Source organism: Schistocerca serialis, chromosome 6 (genome assembly GCF_023864345.2).
Source record: "Schistocerca serialis cubense isolate TAMUIC-IGC-003099 chromosome 6, iqSchSeri2.2, whole genome shotgun sequence".
Taxonomy (NCBI): Eukaryota; Metazoa; Arthropoda; class Insecta; order Orthoptera; family Acrididae; genus Schistocerca; species Schistocerca serialis.
Window position 1 is genome coordinate 588,277,403 of NC_064643.1, and position 12,677 is coordinate 588,290,079.

Genomic DNA, 12,677 nt, shown 5'->3' on the forward strand with positions numbered 1-12,677 from the left:
CACGTATGCCTATTACGTGTCTAATACTGAAATAAGAGTGATTGTCTAAAGGTTCTTCCTTTAGCAGCTTCAGAATAGCTTGTCAAGGACACCCAATTTTCCGTATTTTATTCAAGTCAGTAATTTAAAAGCGTGGTGTGTATGCAGATTTTTTATAGTTTTTGCACTTAACGGCTTGATTAAAATGTGGCGTTTTTTCTCGAAAGCCTTTTAGCGTAGCTCCTGTTTCGTACATTTTGGATGACAAATCCATCACCCCACGACCTCAGTAATTCCCTAAGAGTCTCATCGTTTCTCGCTGATATATTAACGCTCAAATTTCTCCTTCTTTTGTCAATTATTTTTATGATTGTAGATAAATTATGAAATGGTATAGAGGATAAAATGATCGTCTGATAGCGATACAAACCCTGGGGCTTAAAATTCATCCCAGACATTACCAGAGGATGGTTCAGAGAACTTTTCACGGTTACAAGTATTACACTCACCAGTTATCAGCAAAAACATGGAACGATACATGTGGGTATAGAGACCACCAGTGGGGCTGCATTCTACGTCCGCCATCTGCACGCAGCAAAGAACTGTGTGTTGGAGACAGATAGCTGAGTGGTGGAATAGCTTACAGAAGGCCACACTAGATTGCACATCAGTGGGGGTAATCCAGGCCAGACTTAGGAAAGGCTTTAGGGTATGAAAAGCCTGGAAACTTCGTAAAATCCACCGCAGGCAACAGACGAAAACGCACTACACACGGATACCTTTTGAGCATATCGGTTTCAGGGACCCTCTTTCACCATTGGTTTGTTATAGTGTTGCTGCATTCCGTTTGGTTTGTAGCCGCAGTTAGCTTCGTGTGTGTGTTGCACTGGAAGCAGTGCATGGCAGTGCAAGGGTCGAAGGTATGGGCTGTATGCCTGCTTCCATTCGCTCACGGTAGCTGCTACTGTCAATAGTAATGCCCTCTCTAACCCTCCTTCAACTCCTCATTCATTCCTGTTCGATTCTCTATAGGGCTGTGTTTTCCAACAGTGCTAGTTGTGCGTTAACACTGTGGAGAGGTATTCTGACGAATAGTTGGCCGACATGCACCCTGTGTACGGGTTCACTGATTGCAGTGGAACAGCGGTGCAGTGACTCTATGCTTAACCGACGACAATCATATCACCACTCTTTTACAACAGGGGGTTGTTGCGTTGTCCTCTGTTGTGTGTTGTACGTTTTGGTGATTCCATATTGCAGCCTCTTTCACTGTTGTGACGTCATTTTTACAGAAACAAGGGTGACCGCGGCAACAAACCGAATAAATCATTACTGTATTACTCCGTTAAAAAAAAAAAAAAAAAAAAAAAAGAACGCCGGAGACAGTGGGTCACTTATACACAAATGCTCACAAGGTATCCCTGAACAAAATCCGAAAGTTTATCGATGGTTCAACCTCATCTAAGGAAAGGATAAATTACGACTTGGCAAGAGCGTCCGCACGATAGTTTCTGTGGAGGGGAGCATATGGGGGGAAGGGGAAGAAGCACTATTTTTAATTTGCTGGAAGGAACTTGTAAGCAACCATAAAAAACCTTCAGTTCCGATCTGTCAATAACATGCCTAATACCGACTTTCAAATCATTTTCTTGAAAGAAAAACACCTGACTACACTATAAACTATGTGATCAAAAGCATCCAGACACCCCTCAAAACATAAGTTTTTGATTTTAGGTGCGTTGTGCTGCCACCTACTGCCAGGTACTCCATATCAGCGACCTCAGTAGTCTTTAGACTTATGAAAGAGCAGAATGGGGCGCTCCCCGGAACTCACGGACTTCGTACGTGGTCAGGTGATTGGGTGTCACTTGCGTAATACGACTGTACGCAAGACTCCCACACTCCTAAACATTCCTAGGTGCACTGTTTCCGATGTGATAGTGAAGTGGAAACGTGAAGGGACACGTACAGCACAAAAGCCAACCTTGTCTGTTAACTGACAGACACCACTGATAGTTGAAGAGGGGCGTAATATGTAATAGGCAGACATCTCTCCAGACCATCACACAGGAATACCAAACAGCATCAGGATCCACTGCAAGTACTACAACAGTTAGGTAGGAGGTGAGAAAATTTGGGTTTCACGGTAGAGCGGCTGCTCATAAGCCACACATCACGCCAGTAAATGCCAAACGACTCCTCGCTTGGAGTAAGGAGCGTAAATATTGGACGACTGAACAGTGGAAAAGCGTTGTATGAAGTGACGGATCTCGGTACACAATGTGGGGATCCGATCGCAGGGTGTGGGTGTAGCGAAGGTCCGGTGAACCTGATCTGCCAGCGTGTGTAGTGCCAACAGTAAAATTCGGAGACGATTGTGTTATGGAGTGGTCGTGTTTTCCATGGAGGGGGTTTGCGCCCCTCGTTATTTGCGTGGCACTATCACAGCACAGGCCTATATTGATGTTTTAAGCACCTTCTTGCTTCCCACTACTGAAGAGAAATTAGGGGCTAGCGACTGCATCTTTCAACACGATCGAGCATCTATTAACAATGCACGGCCTGTGGCGGAGTGGTTACACGACAATAACATCCCTGTAATGGACAGGCCTGCACAGAGTCGTGACCTGAATCCTACAGAACATCTTTGGGATGTTTCGGAACGCCGACTTCGTGCCAGGCCTCACCGACCGACATCGGTACCTCTCCTCAGTGAAGCACTCCGTGAAGAATGGGCTGTCATTCCCCAATAAACCTTCCAGCACCTGACTGAATGTATGCCTGCGAGAGTGGAAGCTGTCATCATGGCTAAGGGTGGGCTATCCCCATACTGAATTCCAGCATTACCGACGGACGGCGCCACGAACTTGTAAGTCATTTTCAACCAGGTGTCCGGATACTATTGATGACATAGTGTATTTTCCCCTTTCCTTCACTCCCAGAAGAAAGGAGCCGTGGCCCCCCTCCCCCCTCTCTCGTCCCCATGGGTATGTGCACACACGCGTGTTGGTAATAAGAAGAAGCAGTGCTGACAGAAATCGAATATTTGCCCAAATACAGGATACATGTGTAGTGTGCAAAATGTTGGATGGGTCGCTGGATAAAGTCATCAGCTAAATGCAAAATGAGCTCATTAATCTAATATTACGCGCTTCGACATTTGCCACCATAAGATGTCTGTTAAAATAAAATAAATCAAATATGACGTAAAATGGACTATAAAATCAACATGGACGTACAACTAAACACATTATAATCGTATGAAGACACATATCCTGGAAACTGAAGTAAGCAGTGGACATAATAGTTACATGTTGTGGTGGTAGAAAACATGAGCAGACTGATACAATAATCCTGACCATTATACCAAATAAATTAACAAAGGACGGAGCTGATCCTCCTTGGTACACAAAACGGGTTAGAACACTGTTGCAGAAACAACGAAACAAACAGGCCACATTTAAACAGACGCAAAATCCCCAAGATAGGCGATCTTTTACAGAAGCTCGAAATTTAGCACGGACTTCAATGCGAGATGCCTATAACAGTTTCCACAACGACTGTTTGTCTCGAAACCTGGCAGAAAATCCAAAGAGATTCTCGTCGTATGTGAAGTATGTTAGCGGCAAGAAATAATCAATGCCTTCTCTGTGCGATAGCAATGGAGATACTATCGAAGACAGGGCTGCCAAAGCAGAGTTACTAAACACAACCTTCCTAAATACCTTCACAAAAGACGAAGTAAACATTCCAGAACTCGAATCGAGAACAGCTGCCAACATGAGTAACGTAAAAGTAAATATCCTCGGAGTAGTGAAGCAACTTAAATCACTTAACAAAAGCAAGTCTTCTGTTCCAGATTGTACACCAATTAGGTTCCTTTCGCAGTATGCTGATGAAGTAGCCCCATACTTAACAATCATATACAACCGTTCGCTCGCCGAAAGATCCGTACCCAAAAACTGGACAGTTGCACAGCTCACACCAATATTCAAGAAACGTAGTAGGAATAATCCACTAAATTACAGGCCCATATCCTTAACGTCGATATGCAGCAGGATTCTAGAACATATATTGTGTTCGAACATTATGAATTACCTGGAAGAAAACGGTCTATTGACACACAGTCAACATGGGTTAAGAAAACATCGTTCCTGTGAAACATAAATACGTCTTTATTCACATGAAGTGTTGAGTGCTATTGACGATGGATTTCAGATCGATTCCGTGTTTCTGGATTTCCGGATGGCTTTTGACGCTGTACCACACACGTGGCTCGTAGTGAAATTGCGTGTTTATGGAATATCGTCTCAGTTATGTTACTGGATTTGTGATTTCCTGTCAGAGAGGTCATAGTTCGTAGTAACTGACGGAAAGTCATCGAGTAAAACAGAAGTGATTTCTGGCGTTCCCCAATGTAGTGTTATAGGCTCTTTGCTGTTCCTTACCTATATAAACGATTTGGGAGACAATCTGAGCAGCGGTCTTCGGTTGTTTGCAGATGACGCTGTCATTTATCGACTAATAAAATCATCAGAAGATCAAAACAAACTGCAAAACGATTTAGAAAAGAAATCTGAATGGCGCTAAAAGTGGCAATTGACCCTAAATAACGAAAAGTATGAGGGCATCCATATGAGTGCAAAAAGGAACACGTTAAACTTCGGTTACACGATAAATCAGTCTAATCTAGAAGCCGAAAATTCAACTAAATGCCGAGGTATTAACAATTACGAATACATTAAATTGGAAGGAACACATAGAAAATGTTGTGGGGAAGGCTAACCAAGGACTGCATTTTATTGGCAGGACACTTAGAAAATGTAACAGGCCTAATAAGGAGACAGCCTACACTACCCTTGTCCGTCCTCTTTTAGAATACTGCTGCGCCGTGTGGGATCCTTACCAGGTAGGACTGACGGAGTACATTGTAAAAGTTCAAAGAAAGGCAGCACGTTTTGTATTATCGCGAAATATGGGAGTGAGTCTCACAGAAATTATACAGGAATTGGGCTGGAAATCATTAAAAGAAACACGTTTTTCGTTGCGACGCAATCTTCTCACGAAAATCCAATCACCAACCTTCTCCTTCGAATGCGAAAATATTTCGTTGATACCGACCTACATAGGGAAGAACGATCACCAGGATAAAACAAGGGAAATCAGAGCTCGCACAGGAAGATATAGGTGTTCATTCTTCCCACGCGCTATAAGAGATTGGAATAATAGTGAAGGGTGAAGGTGGTTCGGTGAACCCTCTGCCAGGCACTTGAATGTGATTTGCGGAGTATCCATATAGATGTAGATGTAGATGTACAAATTTGGAACACTGGATGCTGTTACAAAAGTGGATATGGCACTGTACAGCACCACCATATCAAGTACAATAATTAAACTAAGATAATGCAAAGCAATTTACGATGAAAGAGAGAAAAGTTTACAAAAGAAAAGCGTAACGTAAAATATTTTACGTATTATAATTAACAGCTCAAAATGGTTCAAATGGCTCTAAGCACTATGGGACTTATCATATGAGGTCATCAGTCTCCTAGAACTTAGGACTACATAAACCTAACTAACCTAAGGACATCAGACACATCTATGCCCGAGGCAGGATTCGAACCTGCGGCCGTAGCAGTCGCACGGTTCCGGTCTGAAGCGCCTAATTAACAGCATTCTCAGAGTGACTATTGAACTGATGAGGGTACAAGTGTTCGACGAAGTTACGTAACGACATAGCTTTAATTAGTGATATATACAAATATATTACATAGACAAATAACACCCATCATGATTAAAAAAATCATGGCTTACAGATGACAAGTGTAAAACAAATTACCTGAACAGCATAGTTCACTGCCTATTCTAAACGAAATGTAGCGCCAATATAACTACATGCACTCCATGACACAAATACTGAAAAAGAATTAAACAGTTAGTACCGACATATTAGCTTTAGAGAACAAAATAATTTTTTTATACAGATCTACACAACAGAAATGAATAATCACCGTGGTACTATCTAGAATTATAAGCGGTATGTAACGTTTTATTTATAAAAGACAATGCAATGTTAAAACGACCAAAGGTTACGAGCAAAGACTAAAAATTAAAGCTGTAAATATAACGATAAGCCGTTATGAGCGCCTATGTAAAGTGTAAATAATGCAATAAAAGGGAGTCAGGTGAGGGCGAGGGCGTAGTTGAAATTAACATTTTGAAGGGGAGGCACGGGAGAGAAGCGATATTTTGATACAGGAAATCACCATAAATTTTGTGGAAATAGGGCAAAATTCTGTGTCTCAATGACATGGAGAGTCGACAACAGTTTTGGTTTCCTCCGCTATCCTTCGACCGTCCCGAACAAAGAAGTGCAGTGGACGAGGAAATTGGTGCTTATGTCACGGTTTATGTGTTAGTTGGAAGCTAAATGCGCTCGAGAAACGACAGATGTGGACGTCGATAACAGTAGTCTACGCAAAGCTATAGTTACGCATTATTATTCGTAACTGGGAGGGACGGGTTTCAAATTGATCTTTAGCCACCACCCGCTCTTAGTATCCCGTAAATCTCCCCATGATAACACTTCAGTCTGATCCCTGCGTGTTCTTTCCTCCATGTTTCCCGAATCTGGATAGTCGCTACTCATCGGCAAGTTAGCAAGACATCGAAAACACTCGCAAAAAGAAAGCATCAGTATCTGTGTGTTTTGACATCTCCCCTTCAAGACTGCGTTATGAACTGGAGCTTAAGTCGTCAGTTCTGTGCTATCTGCACCCGCGTAGATAATTTATATTCCTGTTCTCAAAATGGACAGTTTAATACGAAATGATGCAGTTTTATCTTCAGTTGACACAAACAAGGGCGTAGTTCCTTTAGTCAGCAAGTAGTATGATAGCTGTAACAATTTTCTTACCCATAAGTAGTAAACTATTCCATTCCAGCATTAGAGACGTTTTAGTGAAACCCGCTCCTCAATTTGCGTTTCTGAGATTGGTGTTTTTTTACGGCATAAATTATCACACTGCGAGTGAAGATTTGTATTTTCGATAGGTACATTCTCAGAACTCTTTTTGTCGATAACATCGTAATTCTGTCATAGACGGCAGAGGATAAGGAAGAGCAGTTGACGGAATTGATAACGTCTCGAAAAGTGATTACAAGATAAACATCAATAAAAGTAAAACAGTGGTATCGGAACGTACTGGAATTGAATCAGGTGATGTCGAGGGTGTTAGATTAGGAAATAAGACACAGAAAACAGGAGATGGAATTGTTAATTCTGCAGTAAAATGAAGTGCTGATGGCCGCTGTAGAGGGAACATAAAATGGGGACAGGCAACAGCAAGGACAGAATTTCTGATAAAGAGGAATTTGTTGACACTGAATGTAAATTCAAATGTTAGGAAGTCTTTCCAATGTATTTGTCTGCATTGTAGCCTTGGACGGAAGAGAAACAGCGACGACAAGATTCTCTGGTGTCGTACTTCAGTGTGGTACTACAGGAGAATGCTGAAGGGAAGACTAGATAACTGAGGAGGAGGTACTGAAACAAACAGCAGAGAAAAGAAATTTTTTGTAGTACAGCTTGATTTAAAGAAGGGCCGTGCGGCTAGAGGCGCCATGTCACTAAATGCGGGGCCACCCCGTAGGAGGTTCGAGTCCTCCCTCGGGCATGGGTGTGTGTGTGTTGTTCTTAGCGTAAGTTAGTTTCACTAGTGTGTAAGTCTAGGGACAGATGACCTCCGCAGTTTGGTCCCTTAAAGATTCACACACATTTGAACACATTTAAAGAAGGAATCGGTTGATGGGATACATTCTTAGGCACCAAGGAACTTTCAATTAGTAATGAGGAGAAGTGTAGGGCATAAAAACTGTAGACGGAGACCAATATTGGACTACAACTAGCAGATGAAAGTGGCGGTAGGTTACAGTAGTTATGGAGAATGCAAATTCCACAGAATAGGTTAGCGTGCTGGTTTTCATAAAACCAGTCTTCGGATCGATTTTATTTTATTTTATTTTTGCACGATGCTTTTTGACACATTAATCTACTTTGTACACTCGAACACCTAGCCAATGTGGTCTTCTATTCCATGGCCTGCGAGGTCGCCTGATCTGAATCCTCGATTATTTGGAAATATCTAAAGTCACTTGTGTATGAGACCCCAGTGGATACGGAGATGGAATTAGTTGCAAGAATTGCAGCTGCCTGTGATGTGATTCGAAACACACCAAGGATATTTGTCAGGGTGCGTCAGCCGATATTACGCTTGCAATGAGGTTTATGGCCGTCAGTTTCAGCACATTTTGTAAGATACAGTACAGATGGTACGTTCATTGTACCATTGAAGGTATTTGCCATTAACTGTAACTGTAACTAATATAAATAAAAAAGTACACAGTAATTGTGATTTTATTCCTATTATCTGCTTAAGCTGGCTTCTCCAACCCCAGGTTCCCTACCTCAAATTGTTCTGTGGAGAATCCTCTATGTCCTGTTAACGTTCTGCAGGCTCTCACAGAGACGCCCTGTATGTGCCAGTCGGTCGTACGGAATCAGCGAAGTGAGGTGGGTCGGTGACGTGACAGAACAATAGAAATGAGCTATCAAGTTTGGACGTGCCCGTGACGACACCGCGAAAGATGTTGCCCCGTTCCTTTCTGAATCAATGCTGAATGTCCAATGTCCCTAAGCGAGTAGTGTACCAGTAACAGCTGTTTAACATGGCGTAGGAACAGTGTTCGTACAGGGATTCCAGCTTCCAGGGAGACGAGACGAGTCAGCGTCAGTCGGTTTCAAACCCGACATAAACTGCTTCTGTCAATGAATGCAGGTCCAACTCAATCTGTTTCTGACCGAACATTGCCAAGGGAACCGCTAGCAACGGACATATGGGGTTAGATGCTTCTCAAAAGGACACTGCTCGTTGTGACACAAGAAACTACACGTCTTCAGTAGGCCAAACGACGCAGACTGGGCAGCAACTGACTGGAGACGTGCATTGTAGTTCTACGAGTGAGTTTTGTCTGTTTAGGAATGATGCGGGGAGCAGAGTGCACTAACGTCCTAAGGACGCGTTAAGCCCACCGTGTATCTGTCGTACAGTTTACGCTGCGGGAGGCTGTGTGATTTTTTTGGGGCTTTTTAGAAATTAGGGAACGTTTTGGCATTAAAAAAAAGCTAAGTGTAAGAAATACATTTTATTATATACATCTGAAAGAGCGACTGACACTACTTTTCCACATAGTCACCACACACATTGAGGCACTTATCATAGCGGAGGACAAGCTTCGAAAGACCTTCGTCGTAAAATTCTGCCGCCTGAGACTTGAGCCAATGAGTCAAGCCCGCCTGGAGTTCCGCGTCGTCATCAAAGCGCTGCATTGCAAGCCAGTTCTTCACCTTGAGAATAAAATGGAAGTCGCTTGGTGCAAGATCGAGACTGTAGGGCGGATGAAGGAAAATCTCCCATTTGAATGAATAAAGGAGTTCTTTAGTGCGGTTTGTCGTGTGAGGTCGGGCACTGTCGTCCAAAAACAAAAGTTTGGACGTCAGCTTTCCTCGGCGTTGTTTTGAACTGCTCTTCTAAAGCTGTGCAAAGTTTGACGGTACCGGGCAGAATGTATGGTTGCTCCACGTCCGAGAAAATCAATAAGAAGCACACCTTGCCTATCGCAAACACTGTGCCACCAACTTCCTTGCTGACAAGATTTGCAAACATTTTCTTGGTTTTTTGGGGGAACTTGTGTGCCTCCACTCCATGGACTGCAATTTTGTGTCGCAATTGACGTGTTTCACCCAAGTCTCGTCCCTGGATACGATTCGATCCAGTAATGGATCATCATGTTTGTGGTAGGCCTCCAGAAATGTCAACGTTGCCCCCACTCTCAGTTCTTTATGGTGCTCTGTAAGCATTTTGGGCACCCATCATGCACAAAATTTGTGGTAGCCTAGCCATTGAGTGACAGTTTCAAACAACAAAGTCCGTGAAACTTGCGAAAAAGAAAGTGAAAGCTCCGTTATTGTGAAGCGACGGTTTTCACGAATCGTTTCATCAACTTTAGGAACAAGATCGTCAGTCACAATGCTCGGGAGTCCACTCTTCTCTATTATGAACGTTGGTTCAGCCATTTTTAAACAGAATGCACCATTTCCGGACGTAATATTGACTCATTACGTTGTTTCCGTACACTTCGCACAGTTCACGATAAATTTCTATAGGTTTAAGGTTTTTTGCCAACAGAAACCGTATCACAGACGGCACCTCACAACTAGCGGGATGTTCAGTGGCAGCGCACATTTCAAATTCGAATATCGAAAAAGCAGACGCGCAGAGACGTTCCCGCTGTCACGGATGGATGCCGACTGAACTGCCACGCACGCACATACCAAACTGGAACCACGCTGTTTATTTCGACTTCTTTGGTGACCAAATGTCACCCTTTCTTATGCATCTTCATTGTGAGTTTTCTGTGGACACTCCCTTTTTCCAAGATGACAACAGTCGCGTACGTTTCCACATTACCATTGACTAATGTCTTATGAAAAATTTCTGAGGTAACTTATAAGTAAAATAAAATTTGAAATGTAGACGGCTGAAGGTGTTTTTGACGTGACGTTTTGTACTGAACAGCCGAGGTCCCTCGACCATATTGAATAAAGATGAACTTACAGAGAAAAGTTAACACTAATTATACAGAGAAAAGTTAACACTAATTATATACAGGGTGGTCCATTGATGGTGACCGGACCAAATATCTCACGAAATAAGCGTCAAACGAAAAAACTACAAAGAACGAGACTTGTCTAGCTTGAAGGGGGAAACCAAATGGCGCTATGGTTGGCCCGCTAGATGGCGCTGCCATAGGTCAAACGGGTATCAACTGCGTTTTTTTAAAAAATAGGAACCCTCATTTTTTATTACACATTCGTGTAGTACGTTAAGAAATATGAATGTTTTAGTTGCACTACTTTTTTCGATTTACGATAGATGGCGCTGTAATAGTCACCAACATATGGCTCACAATTTTAGACGAACAGTTGGTAACAGGTAGGTTTTTTAAATTAAAATACAGAACATAGGTACGTTTGAACATTTTATTTCGGTTTTTCCAATGAGGACCTCTGTGAACTTATCATTTCTGAGAACGCATGCTGTTACATCGTGATTACCCGTAAATAAAACATTAATGCAGTAAATGCTCAAAATGATGTCCGTCAACCTCAATGCATTTGGCAGTACGTGTAACGACATTCCTCTCAACAGCGAGTAGTTCGCCTTCCGTAATGTTCGCACATGCATTGACAGTGCGCTGACGCATGTTGTCAGGCGTTGTCGGTGGATCACGATAGCAAATATCCTTCAACTTTCGCCACAGAAACAAATCCGGGGACGTCAGACCGGGTTAACGTGTGGACCATGGTATGGTGCTTCGACGACCAATTCACCTGTCGTGAATTATGCTATTCAATATCGCTTCAACCGCACGCGAGCTACGTGGCGGACATCCATAATATTAGAAGTACATCGCTATTCTGTCATGCAGTGAAACATCTTGTAGTAACATCGGCAGAACATTACGTAGGAAATCAGCATGCATTGCACCATTTATATTGCCATCTATAAAATGGGGGCCAATTATCCCTCCTCCCATAATGCCGCACCATACATTAACCCACCACGGTCGTTGATGTTCCACTTGTTGCATCCATCGTGGATTCTCTGTTGCCCAATAGTGCATATTATTTTGGTTTACGTTACCGCTGCTGGTGAATGACGCTTCGTCGCTAAATAGAACGCGTGGAAAAAAACTATCACCATCCCGTAATTTCTCTTGTTCCCAGTGGCAGAACTGTACACGAGGTTCAAAGTCGTCGCCATGCAATTCCTGGTGCATGGAGATATGGTACGGGTGCAATCTATGTTGATGTAGTATTCTCAACACCGACGTTTTTGAGATTCCCGATTCTCGCGAAATTTTTCTGCTACTGATGTGCGGATTAGCCGGGACAGCAGCTAAAACACCTACTTGGGCATCATCATTTGTTGCAGGTCGTAGTTGACGTTTCACATGTGGCTGACACTTCCTGTTTCCTTAAATAACGTAACCATCCGGCGGACGGTCCGGACCCTTGGATGATGTCGTCTAGGATACCGAGCAGTAGCACACGCCCGTTGGGCATTTTGATCACGATCATACAAGTAACATCAACACGATATCGACCTTTTCCGCAATCGGTCCATTTTAACACGGGTAATGTATCACGAAGCAAATACCGTCCGCATTGGCGGAATGTTACGTGATACTACGTATTTATACGTTTGTGACTTTTACAGCGCCATCTATCACAAAGCGAAAAAAGTGGTCGAACTAAAACATTCATATTTCTTTACGTACTACACGAATATGTAATAAAAATGGAGGTTCCTATTAAAAAAAAACGCAGTTGATATCCGTTTGACCTATGGCAGCGCCATCTAGAGGGCCAACCATAGCGCCATCTGGTTTCCCCCTTCAAGCTAGACAAGTTTCGTTCTTTGTAGTTTTTTCATTTGACGCTTATTTCGTGAGATATTTGGCCCGGTCACTACCAATGGACCACCCTGTACACATCTCCTGTAAACAGATTTGTCCATGATTTCGGTAAAAGAATCATTCAAATGATCGATGGAACATGTAGCTAACCAACTAAC